General features: G+C 35.2%; 1 long non-coding RNA gene across 1 annotated transcript; it reads left to right on the forward strand.

The window, feature by feature from the left end:
- Positions 1–23,055: 23,055 nt before the first annotated feature.
- On the forward strand, positions 23,056–23,716 carry LOC129875909 (uncharacterized). The gene is made up of 2 exons (XR_008763231.1): positions 23,056–23,259; positions 23,459–23,716. It is a non-coding gene; the product is annotated as an uncharacterized LOC129875909 (long non-coding RNA).
- The last annotated feature ends 1,096 nt before the right edge of the window (positions 23,717–24,812 follow it).

Raw genomic sequence — 24,812 nt, forward strand, 5'->3', positions numbered from 1 at the left:
TCACTCTATGAGTCATCACCATTCCTAAGAGTTGTCAACTTGACTCGTAAATATAGTTCCAAACATAGTCAATTTTCCAACCTCAATATCATTCCTATGAGCTGCTCCTACGACTTGTAGGAGTCTGTATGACTTGAAGGCCAAGTCGTAAACTCTAGAAAAATCCATTTTCTTGGAATTTTCTTTTATTTTGACTTTTATATTGTCAGAGTCTTACAATTGTAAGTCTATATTGTGGCACTAGGTTCATCAAAGTATAGACTGGTAAGGTGAAAATTGATTGATCGCGAGGGGAATTGAGCAATTGAAAGGACTTGTGTAGGATTTGGATCATAGAGTTTGTTACTTTTGGTCATTTAAAGGCCTAGAAATTGCCTCACTTAAAGTTTTTATTTAAGGGATGAGGTAAAATTGTATGAGTTTTTTGTCAAAGGATAAGATTGGTAATCGAGTTAGCAAAAGAAACAAAAGTTTGGTATATTGCAAAGTTCAAGGTATTTGGAAATTATGTCACAGGAAGGATCTAAAAAAAGTGCAAAATTAAGGCATCTCGTATAGATCCTTGGTTTGGAGTTGAAGATTGTATGGATTTTTACCTTTGAGTTCAGATATGACCATGAATGTGAACTAGTTTGGCAGCGACTTACTAGGGGCTTATCCATGATTTTACAATGATTGAAGTTTGGTTTGAGTGACAAACAGTGATGTATGGAAGATGTTGTGATTTTATATTTGTTTGGATTATTCATATTATGGTAGAGGGACTTATGGGGACGCTACAGTATGGACCTACAGTTCTACATAGTTATTGAGGATTTTAAGCTAGGATGATAGCTCTGTTGATGGACCTATATAGACTATTGCAATGTGTTACATATACACTTGATAATAAATAGAAGTTACGTGCCCATAGTATACAGAATTATTAAGGTGACCAAGAATTTCTCTAAGTTTTGGCATGAGATGCATGATGGTTTGAATAGTAGTTGAAGCTGGATAAGTGGAAGATTGCGATGATTTGATAGTGGGAGTGATTCAATAATTTTATCTCAACAGAAAAGTACTATGAGAGTTGGAATTTGGATTATCAACATATGGAATTCTTAAATGGAAAAGGAGAAATCCATCATTTGAAATTTTAAAGACAACAATGTGTTGCTAAGAAGACTTGATACTAGTGAAAGTTTGAGAGTAAAGTAAATGGACAATGTGGTTATGATGTTCCATTAGTAGTAAAAGTGTTGGCTTCAGTGGAGTAATGTGAGGAGTATGTAGGGGTTGATAAATCGAGTATGTCTATAATTGTAATGAGACCAGGCTGGTTGATTGTGGGTAGCAATCAAAGATATAGGGTTAGATGAATGAAAATATTTTATAAGGGCACTATGAAAGTGTATCTTGTGTTATTCGATCTTGGTTCTATACATTCTTATGTGATCACCTTCTTCATTCTGGGCATGATTTAGAGTATAATTCCTTGCCTATGCCCACACACTTCTATGGATAGATCCCTAGTGGTGGACCGAGTGTACCGATCCTGCGATGTCCTCTTGGAAAGATAGGATGTATGTGCAAATTCAATAATTTTAGATATGACAGATTTAGTGTTTCCTTAGGGCAGTTGAAGTTTTCCAATAGCTCTACACGTACTACTTTACTTATGAGAATTTATAGAAGAGCCTACCATGGATACTTACAGTTATCCGACAGTTTTTCTATTCATCTCATCATCAAGGTCACGTTTTGGCTGTGTGATTGAATGTGTGGTCATTGGGTCTATTTCTGCCGCACTTAAGGGTTTTTACAATCACAACTATCGATGTATTATTTCTGATAGTGTTGTAAAAGGTATTATATGCTAAGGCGTATCACTCAGTAGGTAGTTACTTGATCATTTTCTATTTTGGGTTTGATAAATTATATTCTCTCGAATGAGTACCCGATGTCTAAAGATTAAATTTTTATAGATTAAGTTTGTGGGAAGATTTGGCTGCAAGAATGGAATCTTGACAAAATCTATTATGGTTAGTGCATCATCAGTGTGGGGTGGTTGGTTCAGATCACTTCTAATTGTAGCCAGTATTGAATCAGAATATTATTGTGGTTATGTGAGAAAAGAATCATCCTGATGGTTGTGTTATGATCTAGTGGGTTTCGATTCAAACTAGATTCATGGGTTAGTTTATGGGTTGGTAATCACTCCTAATTTGTGAATCTGCCAATGTTTGATTCAAAAGTTCAGTTCTTAGAAGTTGACTTTGATGAAATGGTCTTAATAAGGAGCTCACTTGGAGGGATGAATATTGGTTCTTGAAGTTCATTACTTAGACTTTTGGTAACCTCGGTTATTCTTCCTTCTCCTTCTTTATGTTTAAGGACGAATATTATTTTTTAGTGGTGGATGATGTAATGATCCATTAGGTCATTTTGAGAACTAGTCCTCTTTCTTTAAAAAATATATGTCTTGTAAAATTTTAAATGGGTATTTTTAAAATAATTAATTTAGTTAGTGGTTATTGGGATAAGTCCATAATCTATTTAATAACATATACCACTTGACCCATGTATTGAAATAAATTAAAGAGGTTTAATAATTTTTAGAATATTATAATTAGGTCGACAAACCTTACCTAGTGTGGCTAATATCCTAAGATGAGAGAAGGAAGAAAGTCTCGTACTACATGCTCAGGTAAATAAATAATTAGTAGTTAGTGTTTAATCTTCTATAGCTAATATATGTTGAATAGATGAAAATCCAATTATCATTATTATATTAATTAAGTTGGATAGAAAATTGGTAATTGCAATGTTAAAGCATAGTTGTTGTGTCAACTTTTGGTTATTTTGTAAGTGTATAGGGACAAGAAGTAGTGGGCCATTTATGTCTTAATGATGATCCAATTAAGCAAATTCATAAAAGGGTGGGGCATAGGATTCCTACATAAATTGATACAGTTTTGGTCATTTAGCTTCATGTTTGGGAATGTCTCTTATGAATATCGTGCTGCAACTTCCAATTTCTATATGTATATGGGGTGCATGTAATTAAATATTGAGTGTATTGTATTATATAAATTTCATTGGATTTATGATATTTGGAGGAATTGAGGCCTAACCCAAGACTTGATATTTAGGATTTAATTGTATATTTGGGTAAGTTTTTGGGTCTAGGCTAGACATATAGTGATGTGGGTGTTGTTTGTTTCAAAATCTTATTGTGATTATTTATTTGATTAGATTGTGGTAATTCAGATACTGTTCGAAGAGGAGGCTCAAGTGGTTGATTGATTGTGATTTGATTAAGGCAAGTGAACTTCTAAAACTCTATAAATCTTATAGAATCCTTGAATTTCCTTTATTATATGTGTTGGAGAGTAATGTGAATGAGGTGATGGGTAATTATTCATGTAAATTTACCTTAATAAAAGAGCGGGGATAACAAAAGGGCAATTGTGTTATGGATGTAATCGAAAATGTGAAGTTCTTGACTTTGAAATTGATGTGAATTCAATGAAATACTTGGTATCTCATTGTGATGTAAACTTAATAAAATTGTCAACTTGCTCATTATTGATGGTAGAAATTGCCTTGGAGCACTCGCTCATCGGTTGATCCAAACTATGTGAAAAAGGGATAATGAAATGAAAATTTGATGACTTCTAATGATCTGCATGATGTGACTAATAATATTGACTCAGTATTGGAAATATTTTGTGACTATCTTAACATAAAATTTCATGTCGCTATTGACATCATCATATTCTCATTAATTATGTGAACACGCATATCTATATTAGTTATGTGTCACAGCTGAGATGAGATACTTTGTGGAAATAATATAAAATAGGGGTCGAGCCACATGCTCTGTGGTAGGTTCTACATAAGTGGTCAGGCTACATGCTCCATGGAAGGTTATACATGAGGGGTTGGGCCATACACTCCGTGGTAGGTTATATGGACAAGATTGTCCCCTATGGGTTCTGAACAGACATGCATCATTCAACTTGACACTTCATTGCATTGCATTGCACATCATTAGTTGTATGTAGATATGTGTTTACCTCTTGGTGTTCTTGTGACTAATATAGATTTGATATTTGTCTGAATTTTTAGATTTGTGTATACCCTTGCTGTCTTTGTGATTGACATACTTGATATCGATGTGAATTATTTCGTGATGTTGATGAGTTATTTTTGACTTATATGCCTTATGAATTATGTACTCTAGATTGGGCTGATTTCTGTGCAGGTTGTAATTGAGGAGGTTCAGTTAGGATAAAAGGAGTTCTAGTGTTCTATTAGATTTGCCTTATTTTGTTAGTTGGCTCACTGATTACCATGTTGTTTGATACTCACTCCTTGCTTCTACACCTGTGTAGGTTCCTAGCCCAGACTGTGAATAGTTTCCTTTTGCTGTTCAGTCAAGGATTTGAAGAGACTTAGAGAGGTAGCTATTTGATGTCCATCACACTCTCTTGTCCCTTCTATTATGCTTTGTTATATTTGAGAATCAAAGATATTTGATACTTGTATTTATTATGATAGTATGTATATAATAGAGGCTTATACACGTAAAAACCAGGTATTGGGGGTTATTTGAGATTACTAAAGACTTCCCCTTTTGTTTTTATCATCTATTAAATTATTCCACATTATTTTCTACATATATTGGGTTTAGGCTGACTTGTCTTGGTGGGATAGGACAAGTTCCATGTCACGATCCAAGCCTAGGGCCTAGTCGTGATATGGCGAATAAGGAACCAGAAAGTACCTCAAACAAGCCTCTTAGAATTCATTTAACCTTTCATAGGTAATGATAAAAAAATAAGAGGAAACCATAATAGTAAATCTTCAACTTACATATGTCTAATAATACCTCTAACTTTTAGATTTAATGGGGCTAAGACAAATCCCTATCTCACCATCCATCATAATATAAAGAAATGTAATAGTAAGTGCCAAAAGATCTCAACATATCATAAGCTAGAAATATAAAAGAGTATTATTTCTGGAATATGGAAACTCACCAAAAGTAGCCTTCAAACAAAATCTCAACTAGCCACGTGGAGGAGAACGAGGAGTAGCACCGGTCCCAACATGGTGATATCATGTAGGCAAAAGAGTATGTGTCAAAGTACTAAGTATGTAGGCATGCATTACAAAGTAAAACATTTAGGACATTTATAAGGTAAAGTACATAAATGAGTGTATATATGAGTAATCAAGTAGATATCATTTAAATCATACATATGTGGATATATACATGCACAAGTAATCATGTAAATAGCATTTGAAAAGTTCATTAATGAGAATTTGACTATAACTGACATTAAGACCATGTGAGCTATTAGATGGAATCCAACATAACCCCCTACGTTGGTCGGGGAGTCTACTTTCCTAGGGTAGAACTCCGTCAACTTTACATTCATTCCTTATATTTAACTTTAAGGGCTTTCATGGATCCATTAACCTAAGCCTACAAGGGCTCCTATGTTGGCACATAGTTAATGAGACAAAGGGTTAGTACTAGGATTCCCTTACCGAATCCCACCTTAATGACCCATTCGGTGCTAAGTCAATCCCATAGAATAGTTTAATACTTCAAAATAGTCATAGCATATAGCTTGAGAATTCAAAATATCATATTCGATAGAATAGCTCATTAAAACATTTGATGATTCAAAAATGCAAAAATTGTCCTTATTGCATAACAAATCCATCATTCATAGCATTTTATCATTCTTTTATTTCATAAGACTCTCTTTTAATTATAGACATTGCTTTCATAAACATTTATTTGGAGTCAAAGCTTTCAAGTCAAACTTAATAGAAAATATAGTAAAACTAGGTGGTTTCAAATAACTTCAAATTTTAAACATGTATGTAAAAGAAATTATGTATAAATACTTTGAAATTTATCAACAAAAAAATCATGCCTTAAACAAACCACCATGAATTTCAAGAATCTTTAAAGAGATAAATAGAGAAAATACTTGCAAATCATCATTTCATACACATGAAATCATTTTGTATCAAAATAGACCAATAATTATTAGTTTAACCATGATTCATGCTATTAAGTAGAAATAACAATTACTCATAAGAAAATCTTATTTGAAATCAAAAGATTTAGTTGAAAGAGTTTTGGACTACACGGGTGCAAGAACCCATGGATAAACACCTACATAACTTAGAATAAAGCTTAAAGAAAATAAATATGATTTATCATATAATAAAATACTTTAGGCATGAGAGTGAAAGGAATACTCTCATTACATACCTGGAATCCAAAGATTTACTAAGAATCGAATGACTTAATGAACACTCTTGAACGCTAGCCTTTTCTTCTTGTTGGAGCATTTTGTGTACTACCTGGAGTATATAAATCACCGGAATAGTATTTCTACATTGCTAAGAATTAAAACTATATTTTGAAAATGAGTAAAGAAGTGTATTGAGAGAAGAGTTGCTTGAGAAAGCTTGATGAACAAAATAATGAAATAAGGTGGGTATTTATAGGAGTGAAGGAAGAACCTTGAAATAATTAAAATAATTATAAAGAAAAATCTAAAAATTTAATGGAGGATTGTGATGTCATGGATGATGTCAAATGGAAGACTATTGATGTCATGGATAATGTCAAATGGATCTAGATCTTCTATGGTTGGTGAGATGATCTCCTTTTTATGGAATACCCTTTTTCGGAGCTATGTTTGAATAAGATAACTTTCTAATTAGGATTTGGTGTCTCATATGAATTGTAGCTCTAGAAGTCTTCTTTCTATTCGTTCATGAATCAACTGATTTGGAGCATTGTACAATGAGATATGATTTTTTTCTACAAATACTTCATTTCATCACATCACCAGGTCTTGAAAAGATTAATTTATTTGACCTACTTAGCCTCCGAATATGAAGATATGATCTTTATAAAGGTTGTAGGTAATAATGTTGGAGTTAGTCAAAAATTTGAATCACCTAATTTAAACTATCCTATGAAAAGTTGTTCCCAAAATACAGAAGCACTATCATTTTTATCGAGAATTAGAACACCATATACAACGTTTTTAGGGGGTATTACATTATCTCCCACTTGGAAATATTCATCCTGGAATGAAACAAGACTTAGCTTGAGTAGAGTAGAGTGTAAACCAATAACCCATCATTAATGCAATAGTATAATTTAAAATATTGTTTGAAACATATTTCATAATTTTGCATGCACATGACAAGAAAAGTTGAAATGTAAGGATTTCAAGTAATTGAGCAAGGAGAACTTAATAACCTTAGGCTTGAGTAGAGGGAAAAAGATGAGGGTATCACTTCATCATATCTGCTTCTTATGTATTAATTTTGACTTGTCTATCCCTCCCAAGGGATGTAACGGATGCAAATTCCTTTTTCCTCAACCTCTTGACTTGCCGGTCCAAAATCTCAATTGGGACCTTCTCATAGGTCAGGTTTTCTTCAACATTCACTACTTTCAAAGTTACAATGGAACTTGGATCACCTACACACTTCCTCAACATTGACACATCGAATATAGGATGAACTGAAGCTAACTCCAAGGATAATTCACGTTCATAGGCCACCTTACAAAAAAAATCCATAGGGCCCCATACCTATATACGAAATTCTATTCCAAGAGTACTACCCCTTATTACCATATTCAACAAACCACGAGACCTAATAAAGAAATACCCAATACATCATACATTCACCCACATGCCATCAATACCACATTCAAGACTAGTTCTATAACCATTCTAATACACTCATTTGAAAGTCTTAACAAGAAGACATCAATAGCCTACTACAATCACTCACGTATCTATAACGACACATTCAATTCTATCATTTTAACCACTTTATGGCTCCCCTGAAGTCAACATCACTTAAGAATTTTTATGCCTACCTTATCATCTCTACATCAAAATTTTCATTAACTCATACCAAGGGCACACCAATATAGTCTTACGTATCTAGTGCACACAAAAAGATCCATCTAGCTCTTTTAAATGGAATAAGCATGCTCCCATCATAACTATATGGAACACCCACTCTCTCTCTATCTATAATGACTCATCTAATATCATTAACAGTAGAACACATAAGCTAGCTTGATAACTAAGTACCCTATCCCCCCCTTGCGAGAGAACTTCAATCTTCTTATCAACCACTAAGTTCTTTAATTTAAGTAAGGCTGGACTCATGTCTTTCCTTGCTTTTAGATCCACTACCAATGATAATTCTGAACCATTTTGAATAAGAATACTACCCTCATTAATATCAATCCCCTTTTGGATTGGAACTCTTCTTGAAGGCATCTTCTGAAAATCGCAAAGAACAAATGTTAGGGGGAAAAAACCTAGAGTATGCTCTAATGCATAACATCGATCATGAAAGAAGGAAAACTTTCCTAAATACCTCATAGTCTCCTATTCATAATTGCTGCGTGCTTCACAACCATGAACAAGACCCTATTCAATGTAGTATGTTGGAATCCGAGAAACATTCAAAACCTAAAGCTCTGATACCAAGTTTGTCACTACCCAAGCCTAGGGCTTAGATGTGACATGATGAATGAGGAACTCAAAAGTACCTCAAACAAGCCTCTTAGCATTTATTTAGCCTTTCATAGGTAATGATTAAAAAAATAAGCGAAAACCATAATAGTAAATCTTCAACTTACGTATGTCCAATAATACCTCTAAATTTGAAATTTAATGGGGCTAAGACAAGTCCCTAGCTCACACTCAATCATAATATAAAAAAATATCCTAGTAAGTGTCTAAAAATCTCAACATATCATAAGCTAGAAATATAAAGAACATTGGAACTCACTAACCTTCAAACAAAATCTAAACTAGCCATGTGAAAGAGAAAGAGGAGGAACACCGATCCCTACATGGTGATATCATGTAGACAAAAGAGTATGTGTTAGTAATTTGAATGTAATAAGTATGTAGGTATGCATTACAAAGTAAAATATTTAGGACATTTATAAGGTAAAGTAAATAAATGAGTGTATGCATGAGTAATCAAGTAAATATCATTTAAATCATACATATGTGGATATATACATGCAAGTAATCATGGAAATAGCATTTGAAAATTTCATTAGTTGGAAGTTGACTATAATTGACATTAAGATCATGTGAGCTATTACATGGAATCCAACATAACCCCTTACGTTGGCCGGGGAGTCTACTTGCCTAGGGTAGAACTCTATCAACTTTACGTTCTTTCTTTCACTTTAAATTTAAGGGCTTTCATGGTACTATTAATCTAATCCTACAAGGGCTGCTATGTTGGCACATAGTTAATGAGACAAGAGATTGCTACTAGGATTTTTCTTACTGAATCCCACCTCAATGACCCATTCAGTGCTAAGTCAATCCAACATAATAGTTTAATACTTCAAAATAGTCATAGCATATAGCTTGAGAATTCAAAATATCATATTCGGTAAAATAACTCATTAAAACATATGATGATTCAAATATGTAAGAATTGTCCTTATTGCATAAAGAATCCATCATAAATAATATTTTATCATTCTTTTATTTCATAAGACTCCCTTTTGATCATAGACATTGATTTCATAAACATTTATTTAGAGTCAAAGCTTTTAAGTCAAACTTTATTGAATATATAGTAAAACTAGGTGGGTTCAAATCACTTCAAATTTCAAACATGTATGTAAATGAAATTATTTATAAATACTTTGAAATTCATCCAAAAAATATCATGCTTTAAACAGCCCAACATGAATTTCAAGAACCTTTAAAGAGATAAATAGATAAAATACTTGCAAACCATAATTTCATACATATGAAATCATTTTGTATCAAAATAGACCAATAATCATTAGTTTAACTATGTTCATGCTATTAATTAGAAATAATAATTATCAATAAGAAAATCTTATTTGAAATCAAGAGATTTAGTTGAAAGAGATTTGGACTAAATGGGTGCAACAATCCATGGATAAACACCCACATAACTTAGAGCAAAGCTTAAAGAAAATAAATATAATCATATAATCAAAATACTTTAGGCGTGAGAGCAGAAGGAATACTCTCCTTGAAGCCTTACATACCTGAAATTCGAAGCTTTACTAAGAATTGAAGGACTTAATGAACACTCTTGAATCCTAACTTTTTCACCTCGCCGGAGCATTTTGTGTACTACCCGGAGTATATCAATCACTAGAATAGTATTTCTATACTATTAAGAACTAAAATTATATTTTGAGAATGAGTAAAGAAGTGTATAGAGAGAAGAGTTGCTTGAGAAAGCCTGATGAATAAAATAATAAAATAAGGTGGGTATTTATAGTTGTGAAGGAGGAACCTAAAAATAATTATAAAAAAAAATTGAAAATTTAATAGAGGATTGTTATGTCATGGGTGATGTCAAATGGAGGACTATTGATGTTATGAGTGATGTCAAATGGGTCTAGATCTTCTATGGTTGATGAGATGAATCTCTTTTTTACGGAATACCCTTTTTTCGTAGCTATATTTGAACAAGATAAATTCCTAATTAGGATTTAGTTTCTTCATATGAATTGTAGCTCTAGAAGTATTCTTTTATTTTGTTCATGAATCAACTGGGTTGGAGTATTCTACAATGATATATGATTTTTCTTCTACAAACATTCCATTTCTTCATATCACCATATTTTGCAAAGATTAATTTATTTGATCTGCTTAGCCACTGAATCTTAAGATATGGTCTTCATAAAAGTTGTAGGTAATGATGTTAGGGTTATTCAGAAATTTGAATTACCTAATTTAAACCATCCTATGAAAATTTATGCCTAAAATATAAAAACAGTATCATTTTCATCGAGAATTGGAGCACCATATACAACGTTTTGATGGAGTGTTACATGCCATCACGTCCAATTTTGGGTCATGACATTGTTGGTACTTATTGTAATGACCCTTCAGGTTATTTTTAAATTAAATTATTCATTCAGTCATTTAGAGCATTCCTGTAGAGACCCTAAGTCATTTATGACTTGCTGCTATTATTAGGTTGTCTAGTTGTTCGTTTGGGTTTTAGGCCCGTTTTCCTATTTTGGAGATTTTATAAATTGAAAAGTTGAATTTGGTCATAACTTCAGTAAAATAACCTCAAAGCAGAATTTTGACAGTTCAATCAGCTCTAAATTAGACAAACTAGGCTAGTAGCATGGTCAACATGATTATCGAGGTGATTGGTACGAGTTTGGAGCCATTTGACACTTTTGTCGTAGAAATTTAGTATATAGTTGACTTTGTTAAAATGCTTGGAAAATGCACTTGGATGAAAATTTTGACAGTGCGATTAGCTCTGAAATGTCGAGTTTGATCTAGAATGATCCTTTGTTTAGTTTTTGAGGCTTTCGGTCAAATTTTGAAGCCCATTATGGAATTTGGCTCAAAATGGCATTTGGGTGTGGAACCTACTTTTAATCGTAATGACCTCGTATAGAAATTATGACTGCACCATTGAGTTCGAACGTCGGATTTGTTAGGGTAGCATATTTCATTTGCACACACGAGATTTTGGATGAATTCTGAGAACCCCATCAGAATATTTGAACTTGATGAAAATCAGCATTTCAGCTGATATCTGGTGCAGGCAGATTTGTTCTCCGCGATCGCGGGCCCTTGGCTGCTTTCGGGGAGGTCTAAGAAATTATCTTCCGCATTCACGAGGCCTGGGTCGAGTTCACGGAGGTGTGTCTCTTTTGCCTTCGTGTTCATGGGCATCTGGTTGCATTTGTGAAGGCCAAACTTTCTGACCTCCACGTTCGCAGGCCATTTAGGTGGCGTTCGCAAAGGCCAAAACCTTGGTCTTTTAATAAAAGACCAAGGATGAACTCTGCCATACTTCACTCTTTCAAACTTCAATTTCACCTCCAATTCTTAATCAAATTTGGTAATCCAAAAGTCTAAATTCAAGAGAATTTCGTGGGGAATCCATTTGTGAGCTCAGAAACTTGTTTAAGAGCTTTGTGTGATGTAAATTTCTATTTTAGCTTCTTCCATTGTCATTTTCGGATGGGAATTTTAATGGAATTTTGGAGGATTGTAACTTGATCATTTTAGCTCCATTTTTAGTGATTCTTGGGGCTAAATTGTGAGTTTTTCCGAAAGGAAAATCATAGTATGTTTGGTTTGGGTCATGGTTTTTTTTTTGAGAAATTACTGCATTTAGATACAGCCTTATTCGTTCTTTTAGCTTAAGAATGTGGAAATTTCATTGCACGCTTGTTTCGTGTCATTTTCCAACCCCGAACTGTGTTTCAATTTGATTTTTAAGGTTAGGGTGCTATTTTGGAATATTTTTAGGGGTCATACCTTGTTGAGCATGTCTCTAGTTATTGTTGCTCATCCATACCTTGTGGTGTGTGCTACATCTTTGGTTATATACTGGAAAGCATATTTGGCCTTAATGTAGGCTTAGACTAGTGTTGCCTTAGACTTGCGTGATATTGGGTGTCGTTGGGCCTTAGAACTTTTCTAACGTTGTTTTGGACTGCTTAACTCCCTGTAGACTGATATAGCATACTTGAGTCTAATAGTCTCAGCTTTAGCCAGGCAGTAACACAGTTTGGGAATCTTACCTCCCTAATGTCCTATTTTGCTATCGGTCCTATATCACTAGGTTCTTAGTTCTGGAAGTCTTTTCGTCGATCCTGGTTGGATATGGGTTAAGATGGGGCGATTCATTGATGGTGTTCGGTGTGGGGGTACTCCCTGTGATACTCGGTTTGTCGCTAATCCTAATTCGAACCAACTCGACTCTATATGTGGTTCAAGTCCCTATTTCACTTCACTTAGCCGTGGTCTAGCTTACACATGGTTTGACTCCTTATCTATAGTTACTCAGTTCAAGTCTGTGGTCTAGCTTACACTTAGTTCGACTCCTTAGCTACAGTTATCCAGTTCAAGTCCGTAGTGTAGCTTACACGTGGTTCGACTCCTTAGCTATAGTAACCCAGTTCAAGTATGTAGTCTATCTTACACATGGTTCGACTCCCTAGCTACAATTACCTGATTCAAGTCCATGGTCGAGCTTACACGTCGTTTGACTCCTTAGCTGTAGTTACCTCATTCAAGTCTGTGGTCGAGCTTACACATCCTACCCTCAGCTTTGGGTTAAGGTTTCAGGTTTTTAGGATGGTACGGTTCAAGTCCAGGAAATTTCTGGCATTGTTGGAACTTTATAGGATCCACTTTTTTTACTTCTACTATCTTAGCTTCTGTCGGGCTTATGGGGGTCTATTCAGGTTATTACCTTAGACTTGTGCATGAGCGTACCCGTCGAGTGAATGGGAGCTTAGGGGATTTAGCTAGGTTCTTTCTCTTTGTGTGTTGAGTACGCTCGTGTACATACCTACATTTACTTCTGCCATGTCTTTGGTTGTGGTTGCTTTCTCGCATTTCAGTTTACTTTTGCTTATCTTGCTCATTCGGCCTATTATGCCTACTGGGTACCGTCATTTTGGTACTCGTACTACACTCTGTATCTATTTTTGTGATGCAGGTCCGAGTACTATCTACAGGCGTTGATTTAACCCAGTCGCGGACGTGATCGGAGGCGAGGGCGAGCATATTGTACATATATATATATATATATATATATATATATATATATATATATTGCATGTCTTTTGATTTTGAGACTACCATGTTCCTGTGGTCCACTTTTAGGACTTGTACTCTTTCATAGTAGCTTTGTACATGTGACTTCCAGGTTATGAGAGGGGTCTTTTATTTATATATATTTAGCTTTGCTTCCTCCTGTTCATGTATGTTCCTGTCATTTTATTAATGTTGTTAGATTGAATTGTTGATCTTCTACCCTAGCATCCTATTACTCACAGTTTTGGAATATGGGTTGGCTTGCCTACTGGTGGGTCATAGTAGGCGCCATCATGACCTGATAAAATCAGGTCATGACACTTATATATAGAAATAAAAATAAAACAAGACTTATTAAAAATAGAAAAGGTGTTAAGCTCTCGCGGTGGACTATAAAACTTAGCATTACAAATATATTTTATTAATGTAGAACATATAAGTGCACTAAGGTGGGAGTTACAAGGTGTCAGAAGCAATATAGAATAAGTTAATAGAAGAATAAAATTTCAAAGATAACTTTGTAAAATAACTATTCTATTAGGATAAAGTAGCCACAATCGATCCACTAAAGCACTTAGAATACTTAGACTTAAGAATTCACCCTAAAAAAATACAGAACATTAAAAGAAAATTCGGTTATAAGGTGCAACTTTAGTAAAGGAGACCATACGTTACACTCTAAAGATAAGAAATATAATATATTATTAGATTTAATAATAAATTTTAGTGATAAATTTCAAGAACAAGATAAAAATATAATAAGACGACTGGAGGTAATAGAAATTACACAGAATGGATAGAAAAAGATACTAGAAAACTATAACAAAACTCTAATGTAACAACCCCTAAAATGTTGTATGTCGGTATTTCAATTCTCGACAAAAATAATACAGCCTTTGTAGTTTGGGCATAACTTTTCATAGGTTGGTCCAAATTAGGTGATTCAAATTTTTGGGTAATCACAACATCCTTACCTACAACTTTCATGAAGAACATAACTACAAATTCGGAGTATAAGTAGGTCAAATAAATTAATCTTTGCAAGATATAGTACTGTGATGGAATTGAGTGTTGATAGAAGAAAATTCATATCTCACTGTAGGTTGCTCCAAATTGGTTGATTCTTGAACGATATGAAACTAGACTTCCATATCTACAATTCTTATGAAGAAACCAAATCCTAATAAGGAATTTATCTTATTCAAACGTAGCTTCGAAAATGAGTATTCTGTTAAAAAGAACTCATCTTACCTACCATGGAAACATCTAGATGCATTTGACATCATGCATGACATAAATTGTCCTCCATTTAACATCATCCATGACATCAATATATTCCATTAAATTTTCAGATTTTTCTTTATAATTATTTTATTTATTGTTAGGTCCCTCTTTCCCACCTATAAATACCCACCTTATTTTCTCATTTTATTCATCAAGCTTTCCTAAGCATTTCTTCTCTCTATATACTTCTTCTCAAATATAGTTTTAGTTTTAGTAGTATAAAAATACTACTCCGGTTATTCTTATACTCCGGGTAGTACACAAAACGCTCCGGCGAGAAGAAAAGTCTAGGGATCCAAGAGTATTCCAATTCGGAGTAAACCTTCGGATTTAAGGTATGTAAGGCTTTCATAGCATTGGATTGAGTTCGTCCATGCGCCCAATATTTAAATTTATTATAATTGAGTTATAGTTGAGTTTTATTCAAATCTTGAATTCTAGATGAATTAATTCTTCTTCTATTGAGTTTGATATATTTATGCATTAATATTATTATTGTTATCTCTCATATTATTGGAATTATTGTTCATGGCTACTTTCCCATGAATTCTAATTGATTTGATGTTCATGAATATTTTTACATATGTTTTGAGTAAAGATGTTGGCTTTTTATTATTTTTATTGATAAAAAGAGAGTTATATGAATTAATACTATATATGTATTTTATTGAGTTTTGAAAGAGTAAAAGAGTTGAATTTGAATGAATTTGAGAAAATGATATTTTGAGCAAGATGTTTTGATGAGATGTAAATGATGTTTTTGGAAGTATAATGATTGATGAACATGAAATGAGATGAGTTTGATGATTTAAATTAAAGTCCAATGAGACTAGATGATGAGTTTAATATGAGCACATATTTTGGGAGTAGTATTGAGCACCGAGTTGGGTAAGAGTTTAATTGACTCAAACCCCAGAACTACGTAGCCAGCGTAGGATGGAGGCTATGCCTCTTAAGTCCCAAAAAGAGGACTTTGATGAATGGATCCAAGATGGTGATGTCCTTTACCCTGGCAACGTATTGGATGGATGTGGCAACGACATCGCTTCGTTGTATCATCGCTAGCTCATAAGTGATGGTTGTCGGTTAGAGAAACTCCCAACTGAGTAAGCATTGCTTATTACTATTATTTTTATTATTATATTTTAAACTTGCATTACATATTCATGTTGAGATGATGTTGAGTTCTGAGTTGAGTTTTATTGAGAGGAGTATCTTGATATCTATCCTTACCTTCCTGCCATTTTACATACTCGTACATTCCACGTACTGATGTCATTCGACCTGCATCATTTTATGATACAGATACAGGTGTTAGAGATCCTCAACAGGCGCATTGTTGAAGATCATTTCTTTTCAGCTATCTGGTGAGTCCTTCTTGTATTCGAAGGAACTCTTTATCCTTTTATTATTGTTGAGTGTGATGTTTTTTTTGAGGTAGCCATGGACATGTCATTGGCACCATCTAAGAGTATTAGAGGCTTCATAGACAGAGTCTGATGATGTAATCGGAGTAGTTCCCCTTAGAAACTACTTCTTCTAATAATTATCTATTTTTCCTTTGATTATGACAAGCCCACATTAGTATTCTTAAGTCTTCCGCTCATGAATAAATAAGAAATGAGACCAAGTGGTTCTCTTAGAAGTCAGAAATAGTTTCTGAGTGCCGGCCACGCCTAGGGTACCCTCTCGGGGCGTGACAAACTTGGTATCAGAGCCCAGAGTTCAAGAGTCCTAGGGTGTCTATGAAGCCGTGTCTAGTAGAGTCTTGTTTATGGGTGTGTCGTGCACCACACTTATAATCAGGAAGCTATAGGACATTAGGAATTATTTCACTTCTTTCATAATCTGAGTTCGTGCGATAGAGTTTAACTCTATAAAATCTTTCTTTCTAATTCGTGCGTTTACACGTTTCAGACATGCCTCCTAAACGTTCAGCTAGTCAGAGGAATGCTGCCAGCACTGAGGTTCCACAGTCAGTGATGCCTCCACAGAGAACTAGGGGCCGACCTGCAAGGTCTACTGAGGTACCCCAAGTACCTACTGTTCAGACCACTCCTACTTCTGAGGAAGATTTTCGAGGAGCGATTGCTATGCTCACCCAGTTGGTGGCTGCTCGAAATAGTAGCCAAAGTTCACCAACTCCTAGCTCTAGTTATCAAGAGCCGTCTTCTGCCACGAGGATCAGAGATTTTCTGAGAATGAATCCGCCGGTCTTCACGGGTTCTAACGTTGATGAAGACCCCCCAAATTTCATTGATGAGATGTGGAAGATACTAAAAGCGATGCATGCTACAGAGATCGAGGGGGTTGAGTTGGTATCTTATCAACTCAAGGATGTCGCAAATGTCTGGTATAACCAGTGGGAAGAAAGTAGAGGTGAGGATGCAGAGCCTGCTCTTTGGGATGAGTTTGAAAGAGCATTTCTTGATAACTTCTTTCCCCAAGAGCTACGTGAAGCAAAAATTGAGGAGTTTGTGAACCTCAAGCAAGAGAGTATGACTGTGAAAGAGTATAGTTTGAAGTTTATTCAATTGTCCAAATATGCCCCAGAAATGATTCCTCATATGAGGTCTAAGATGAGGAAGTTTGTCTCTGGCCTAGGCAAACATGTAAAGAAAGAATGTAAGGCAATGCTAATGATTTCTGACATGGATTTTTCTAGATTGATGGTGTATGCTCAGCAGGTTGAGGATGACAAGAAAAAGGACCGAGAAGAACACCTAAGCAAGAAGGCTAAGTCTGCTGGGCATGAGAATGAGCAGAAGCAAGGGAAGGGTAACAAGTCTTTCTTTCATAAAAGGTCTTCCAATTATGCACCTTCCCCAACAAATACTTTTACACCTAATACCAGGTATGATCAAAGATCTCTGAGTCACCAAAACTTCCGATCTCAAGGTTCTCAGTCCCAATTAAGTATGGCTCAAGGTTCTAGAGGGAAACCACCATGTGCTAGATGTGGAAGGCTCCATTTGGGAGAGTGTCGTGTGGGCTCCAATGCTTGCTACGGATGTGGAAAGATAGGTCACTTCCAGAATGAGTGTCCTTCAAAGAGGCAGGGAGATGGAAGTAGTAGAGCTCAGTTTTCTTCTGCAGCTCCACAGAATAGAGGTAATCATAGAGGTGCAGCTTCAAGTGCAGGTGGGGGAACCAACCGTCTGTATGCTATGGGTAGTCGCCAAGACCAAGAAAATGCACCCGATGTTGTTACTGGTATGCTCCGAGTCCTTTCTTTTGATGTGTATGCATTACTTGATCCGGGTGCTACATTATCTTTTGTGACTCCTTACTTGGCTAGTAAATTTGAGATCCTTCCTGAGTGTCTTCTTGAGCCTTTCAGTGTGTCTACTCCTGTTGGTGATTCTATCTTAGCTGAGAGGGTCTATAGAAATTGTATTGTGTCAATCTATCATAGGGATACCATGGCCGACTTAGTTGAGTTGGACATGGTTAATTTTGATGTGATTCTTGGTATGGACTGGCTTTATTCTTGTTATGCTACTGTTGATTGTAGGACCCGAATTGTCAAGTTTCAATTTCCAAATGAGCCTATCTTAGAGTGGAAGGGGAATTCTGTAGTGCCAAGGGGTAAATTTATTTCCTACCTTAAGGCCAGAAAATTAATCTCTAAGGGATGTATATATCATATAGTTCGAGTCAAAAATATTAATGATCAGACTCCATCTCTTGAGTCAGTTCCCATTGTGAATGAGTTTCCTGAAGTCTTTCCTGAGGATCTACCCGGAATCCCTTCTGATAGAGAGATAAACTTTGGTCTTGATGTCCTTCCTGATACACAACCTATCTCCATTCCTCCTTATAGGATGGCTCCTGCTGAGTTGAAAGAGTTAAAAGAACAACTGAAAGACCTCCTAGATAAGGGGTTTATTAGGCCAAGTGTCTCACCCTGGGGCGCTCCTGTCCTATTCGTGCGAAAGAAAGATGGGTCCCTTAGAATGTGCATTGATTACCGACAACTAAACAAGGTCACCATTAAAAACAAGTACCCTCTCCCCAGAATAGATGATTTATTTGACCAACTTCAGGGTGCCACATGTTTCTCTAAGATAGACCTCAGATCAGGCTATCACCAGTTGAAAGTGAGAGAATGTGACATCCCGAAGACGGCTTTTCGAACCCGCTATGGTCATTTTGAGTTTCTTGTTATGTCCTTTGGATTGACAAATGCTCCAGCAGCTTTTATGGACCTCATGAACTGAGTATTCAAGCCATACCTAGATACGTTTGTAATTGTCTTCATCGATGATATTTTGGTCTACTCTAGAAGTAAGAGTGAGCATGCTAATCACCTTAGGATTGTCCTTCAAACTCTAAAGGAGAAGGAGTTGTATGCTAAGTTTTCAAAGTGTGAGTTTTGGCTTGAGTCTGTAGCATTCCTAGGTCATATTATATCTGGGGATGGAATCCAAGTTGATACTCAAAAGATTGAGGCAGTTAAGAACTGGCCCCGACCCACCTCTCCAACCGACATAAGGAGTTTCTTAGGTTTGGCTGGTTACTACAGGAGGTTTGTTGAGGGATTTTCATCCATATCCTCACCATTGACTAAGCTGACTCAGAAGAAGGCTAAGTTTCAATGGTCTGATGCTTGTGAGAAAAGTTTTCAAGAGTTGAAATCTAGATTGACTACTGCTCCAGTACTATCCCTACCCGAAGGAACAGATGGTTTTGTAATCTATTGTGATGCTTCAAGAGTTGGGTTGGGATGTGTATTGATGCAGAAAGGTAAGGTCATTGCCTATGCCTCCAGGCAGCTTAAGACTTATGAGAGGAACTACCCCACTCATGACCTTGAGTTGGCAACTGTGGTATTTGCTCTTAAGATTTGGCGTCACTATCTTTATGGTGTACATGTGGATGTGTTCACAGACCATAAGAGCTTACAGTATGTATTCAGCCAGAAGGAGCTGAATTTGAGGCAAAGGAGATGGCTAGAGTTGCTCAAGGATTATGACATGAGCATTCTCTACCACCCAGGTAAAGCAAATGTAGTTGCTGATGCTCTTAGCAGGTTATCTATGGGGAGTACAACTCATGTGGAAGAGGAAAAGAAGGAGTTGGCAAAGGAAGTGCATAGACTTGCGCGTTTGGGAGTTCAACTTATTGACTCTAGTGAGGGTGGTACAATAGTACGAAATGAAGCCGAATCATCTCTAGTTGCAGAGGTGAAAGAAAAGCAAGATCAGGACCCTATTCTTCTTCAACTGAAGGATGAGGTTCACAAGCAGAAGGTAATGGCTTTTACCAAAGGGGGAGATGGAGTGTTGAGATATCAAGAAAGATTATGTGTTCCAAGTGTTGATAGTATTAGGGAGAGAATCATGAAAGAAGCCCATAATTCTAAGTATTCCATCCATCCAGGTTCAACAAAGATGTATCATGACTTGAGAGAAGTATACTGGTGGAGTGGAATGAAGAGAGATATAGCAGAGTTTGTGTCCAAGTGCCCAAATTGCCAACAAGTTAAAGTTGAGCACCAAAGGCCTTGTGGAGTGGCTCAGAATATAGAGATACCGGAATGGAAGTGGGAAATGATCAATATGGACTTTATTACCGGTTTACCACGAACCCGCAAACAACATGACTCTATTTGGGTGATTGTGGATAGGATGACCAAATCGGCCCATTTCTTGCCGGTTAAGACTACGAACACTGCAGAGGATTATGCCAAACTGTATCTTAGAGAGATTGTTAGACTACATGGAGTTCCTTTGTCTATCATCTCTTATAGGGGAGCTCAATTTACTGCTCAGTTTTGGAAATCATTTCAGAAGGGCTTGGGTTCAAGAGTGAACCTTAGTACTGCTTTTCATCCGCAAACAGATGGCCAGGCAGAGCGTACGATACAGACTTTGGAGGATATGTTAAGAGCCTGTGTCATTGACTTCAAAGGTAATTGGGATGATCATTTACCTCTTATTGAGTTTGCATACAATAATAGTTTCCATTCGAGTATTCAAATGGCTCCTTATGAAGCTCTTATGGGAGGAGATGTAGATCACCAATTGGTTGGTTTGAAGTTGGTGAAGCTGAGTTGATTGGACCAGACTTGGTTCACCAAGCTATGGAGAAGGTGAAAACCATACAAGAGAGGTTGAGGACTGCTCAAAGTCACCAAAAATCCTACACTGATGTTAGAAGAAGAGATTTAGAGTTCGAAGTGTACGATTGGGCATACTTTGAAGTTTCACCCATGAAGGGTGTGATGAGATTTGGAAAGAAAGGGAAGCTTAGTCCCCGCTACATTGGTCCTTATCAGATTATGAGGAGGGTAGGTAACGTAGCCTATGAATTGGAGTTGCCTCCAGAATTAGCTGCTATTCATCCCGTGTTTCACATCTCTATGCTTAAGAAGTGTTTGGGTGATCCTTTATTTGTTGTCCCAGCTGAGAGCATTGGGGTGAAAGAGAGTTTGAGTTATGAAGAGATTCCAGTTCAAATTCTTGATCGTCAGGTTCGCAAATTAAGAACTAAGGAAGTGGCATCTGTCAAAGTCCTATGGCGAAATCAATTTGTTGAAGAGGCTACATGGGAAGCTGAAGAAGATATGAAGGCTAACTATCCTCATCTATTTATGCCTTCTGATGACGATATTCAAGGTAATATTCCTTACTTCTACCTTTAGGTCGATGTTTATTCTTGAGTTTTAGTCATTAACCATTTGAGTATCGGAGTTGATGTATTGATGATATTCATTCTTTATGTCTCCTATTTTCATCTTCATTCGAGGACGAATGATCCCAAGGGGGAGATATTGTAACAACCCCTAAAATGTTGTATGTCGGTATTTCAATTCTCGACAAAAATAATACAGCCTTTGTATTTTGGGCATAACTTTTCATAGGTTGGTCCAAATTAGGTGATTCAAATTTTTGGGTAATCACAACATCCTTACCTACAACTTTCATGAAGAACATAACTACAAATTCAGAGTATAAGTAGGTCAAATAAATTAATCTTTGCAAGATATAGTACTGTGACAGAATTGAGTGTTGATAGAAGAAAATTCATATATCACTGTAGGTTGCTCCAAATTGGTTGATTCTTGAACGATATGAAACTAGACTTCCATATCTACAATTCTTATAAAGAAACCAAATCCTAATAAGGAATTTATCTTATTCAAACGTAGCTTCGAAAATGAGTATTCTGTTAAAAAGAACTCATCTTACCTACCATGGAAACATCTAGATGCATTTGACATCATGCATGACATAAATTGTCCTCCATTTAACATCATTCATGACATCAATATATTCCATTAAATTTTCAGATTTTTCTTTATAATTATTTTATTTATTGTTAGGTCCCTCTTTCCCACCTATAAATACCCACCTTATTTCCTCATTTTATTCATCAAGCTTTCCTAAGCATTTCTTCTCTCTATATACTTCTTCTCAAATATAGTTTTAGTTTTAGTAGTATAAAAATACTACTCCGATTATTCTTATACTCCGGGTAGTACACAAAACGCTCTGGCGAGAAGAAAAGGCTAGGGATCCAAGAGTATTCCAATTCGGAGTAAACCTTCGGATTTAAGGTATGTAAGGCTTTCATAGCATTGGATTGAGTTCGTCCATGCGCCCAATATTTAAATTTATTATAATTGAGTTATAGTTGAGTTTTATTCAAATCTTGAATTCTAGATGAATTAATTCTTCTTCTATTGAGTTTGATATATTTATGCATTAATATTATTATTGTTATCTCTCATATTATTGGAATTATTGTTCATGGCTACTTTCCCATGAATTCTAATTGATTTGATGTTCATGAATATTTTTACATATGTTTTGAGTAAAGATGTTGGCTTTTTATTATTTTTATTGATAAAAAGAGAGTTATATGAATTAATACTATATATGTATTTTATTGAGTTTTGAAAGAGTAAAAGAGTTGAATTTGAATGAATTTGAGAAAATGATATTTTGAGCAAGATGTTTTGATGAGATGTAAATGATGTTTTTGGAAGTATAATGATTGATGAACATGAAATGAGATGAGTTTGATGATTTAAATTAAAGTCCAATGAGACTAGATGATGAGTTTAATATGAGCACATATTTTGGGAGTAGTATTGAGCACCGAGTTGGGTAAGAGTTTAATTGACTCAAACCCCAGAACTACGTAGCCAGCGTAGGATGGAGGCTATGCCTCTTAAGTCCCAAAAAGAGGACTTTGATGAATGGATCCAAGATGGTGATGTCCTTTACCCTGGCAACGTATTGGATGGATGTGGCAACGACATCGCTTCGTTGTATCATCGCTAGCTCATAAGTGATGGTTGTCGGTTAGAGAAACTCCCAACTGAGTAAGCATTGCTTATTACTATTATTTTTATTATTATATTTTAAACTTGCATTACATATTCATGTTGAGATGATGTTGAGTTCTGAGCTGAGTTTTATTGAGAGGAGTATCTTGATATCTATCCTTACCTTCCTGCCATTTTACATACTCGTACATTCCACGTACTGACGTCATTCGACCTGCATCGTTTTATGATACAGATACAGGTGTTAGAGATCCTCAACAGGTGCATCGTTGAAGATCATTTCTTTTCAGCTATTTGGTGAGTCCTTCTTGTATTCGAAGGAACTCCTTATCCTTTTATTATTGTTGAGTGTGATGTTTCTTTTGAGGTAGCCATGGACATGTCATTGGCACCATCTAAGAGTATTAGAGGCTTCATAGACAGAGTCTGATGATGTAATCGGAGTAGTTCTCCTTAGAAACTACTTCTTCTAATAATTATCTATTTTTCCTTTGATTATGACAAGCCCACATTAGTATTCTTAAGTCTTCCGCTCATGAATAAATAAGAAATGAGACCAAGTGGTTCTCTCAGAAGTCAGAAATGGTTTCTGAGTGCCGGCCACGCCTAGGGTACCCTATCGGGGCGTGACATCTAATTTCCTGAAATCACAAGAATTAGAAATAGATAGAAAAATTCAGAATTTAAATATGAAGTTTAATTTAGAAAAAAAACCCTACTAAATTAGAAATAGAAAAATTAATTAAGACAATAATAGAAAAACCTAAAGAAGTGAAAATTAAATTAACTCAATTACTAAAAAAATATCAGGGCAAGTAGAAATAATAACTACTGAGATTAACGAATTAAAGAAAATAATACAAAAATTAAAAAAAAAATCTTTCATGAATTATAAAGACCTAATTTATATAAATGCATTAGATTTTACGAATAAATTCCAAACAGAGCCACAAGGATTTTCATATCACCAACCTGCAACTAAAGCAGACCAAGTTATTATCAAACAAAATAATATTATAATAGCACTATTATTAGAATTAAATACAAAAATAAATCAACTTATTAAGGGAAAGGAACAAATTGAAAAATAAAAAAATATGGAAGTGGGCGAATTAATAACCCAATTAAAAAAGATTGAGATAAACCCACAAAATATGACTAAAAATAAATAGAAACTTCAACAATTGACTTTCTTTCAGGTAGGAAAAGAACAGATGAAGAAAGACCATGAGTAAGTTTTTCAGATAATAGAATAGGAAATAACCTCATTACTAGAATACTATCACGCCACCAACCAAATGAAGAACTAAATCAGATAATAGACATAGACAGAGATTTAAAAATATTTCAACAAAATCAATTAAAACTAATGAATCCTAAGACATTATATGATACAACATACTTCTCTAGAAATAATCAATTATATAGACACTACAGAGAAGAACAATTATCAGCAATAGGAAATGACACATCAACAATAAACTTAATAAATCCAGAATCACTAAGAGGAATAATGAATACAAAAATGACTTTAAGGCATGTGGAATTAACTGTAATAGGATTAAAAGGATTAACTAGAAAAAATTTAG

The sequence above is a fragment of the Solanum dulcamara genome, chromosome 12 (genome assembly GCF_947179165.1).
Source record: "Solanum dulcamara chromosome 12, daSolDulc1.2, whole genome shotgun sequence".
NCBI lineage: Eukaryota > Viridiplantae > Streptophyta > Magnoliopsida > Solanales > Solanaceae > Solanum > Solanum dulcamara.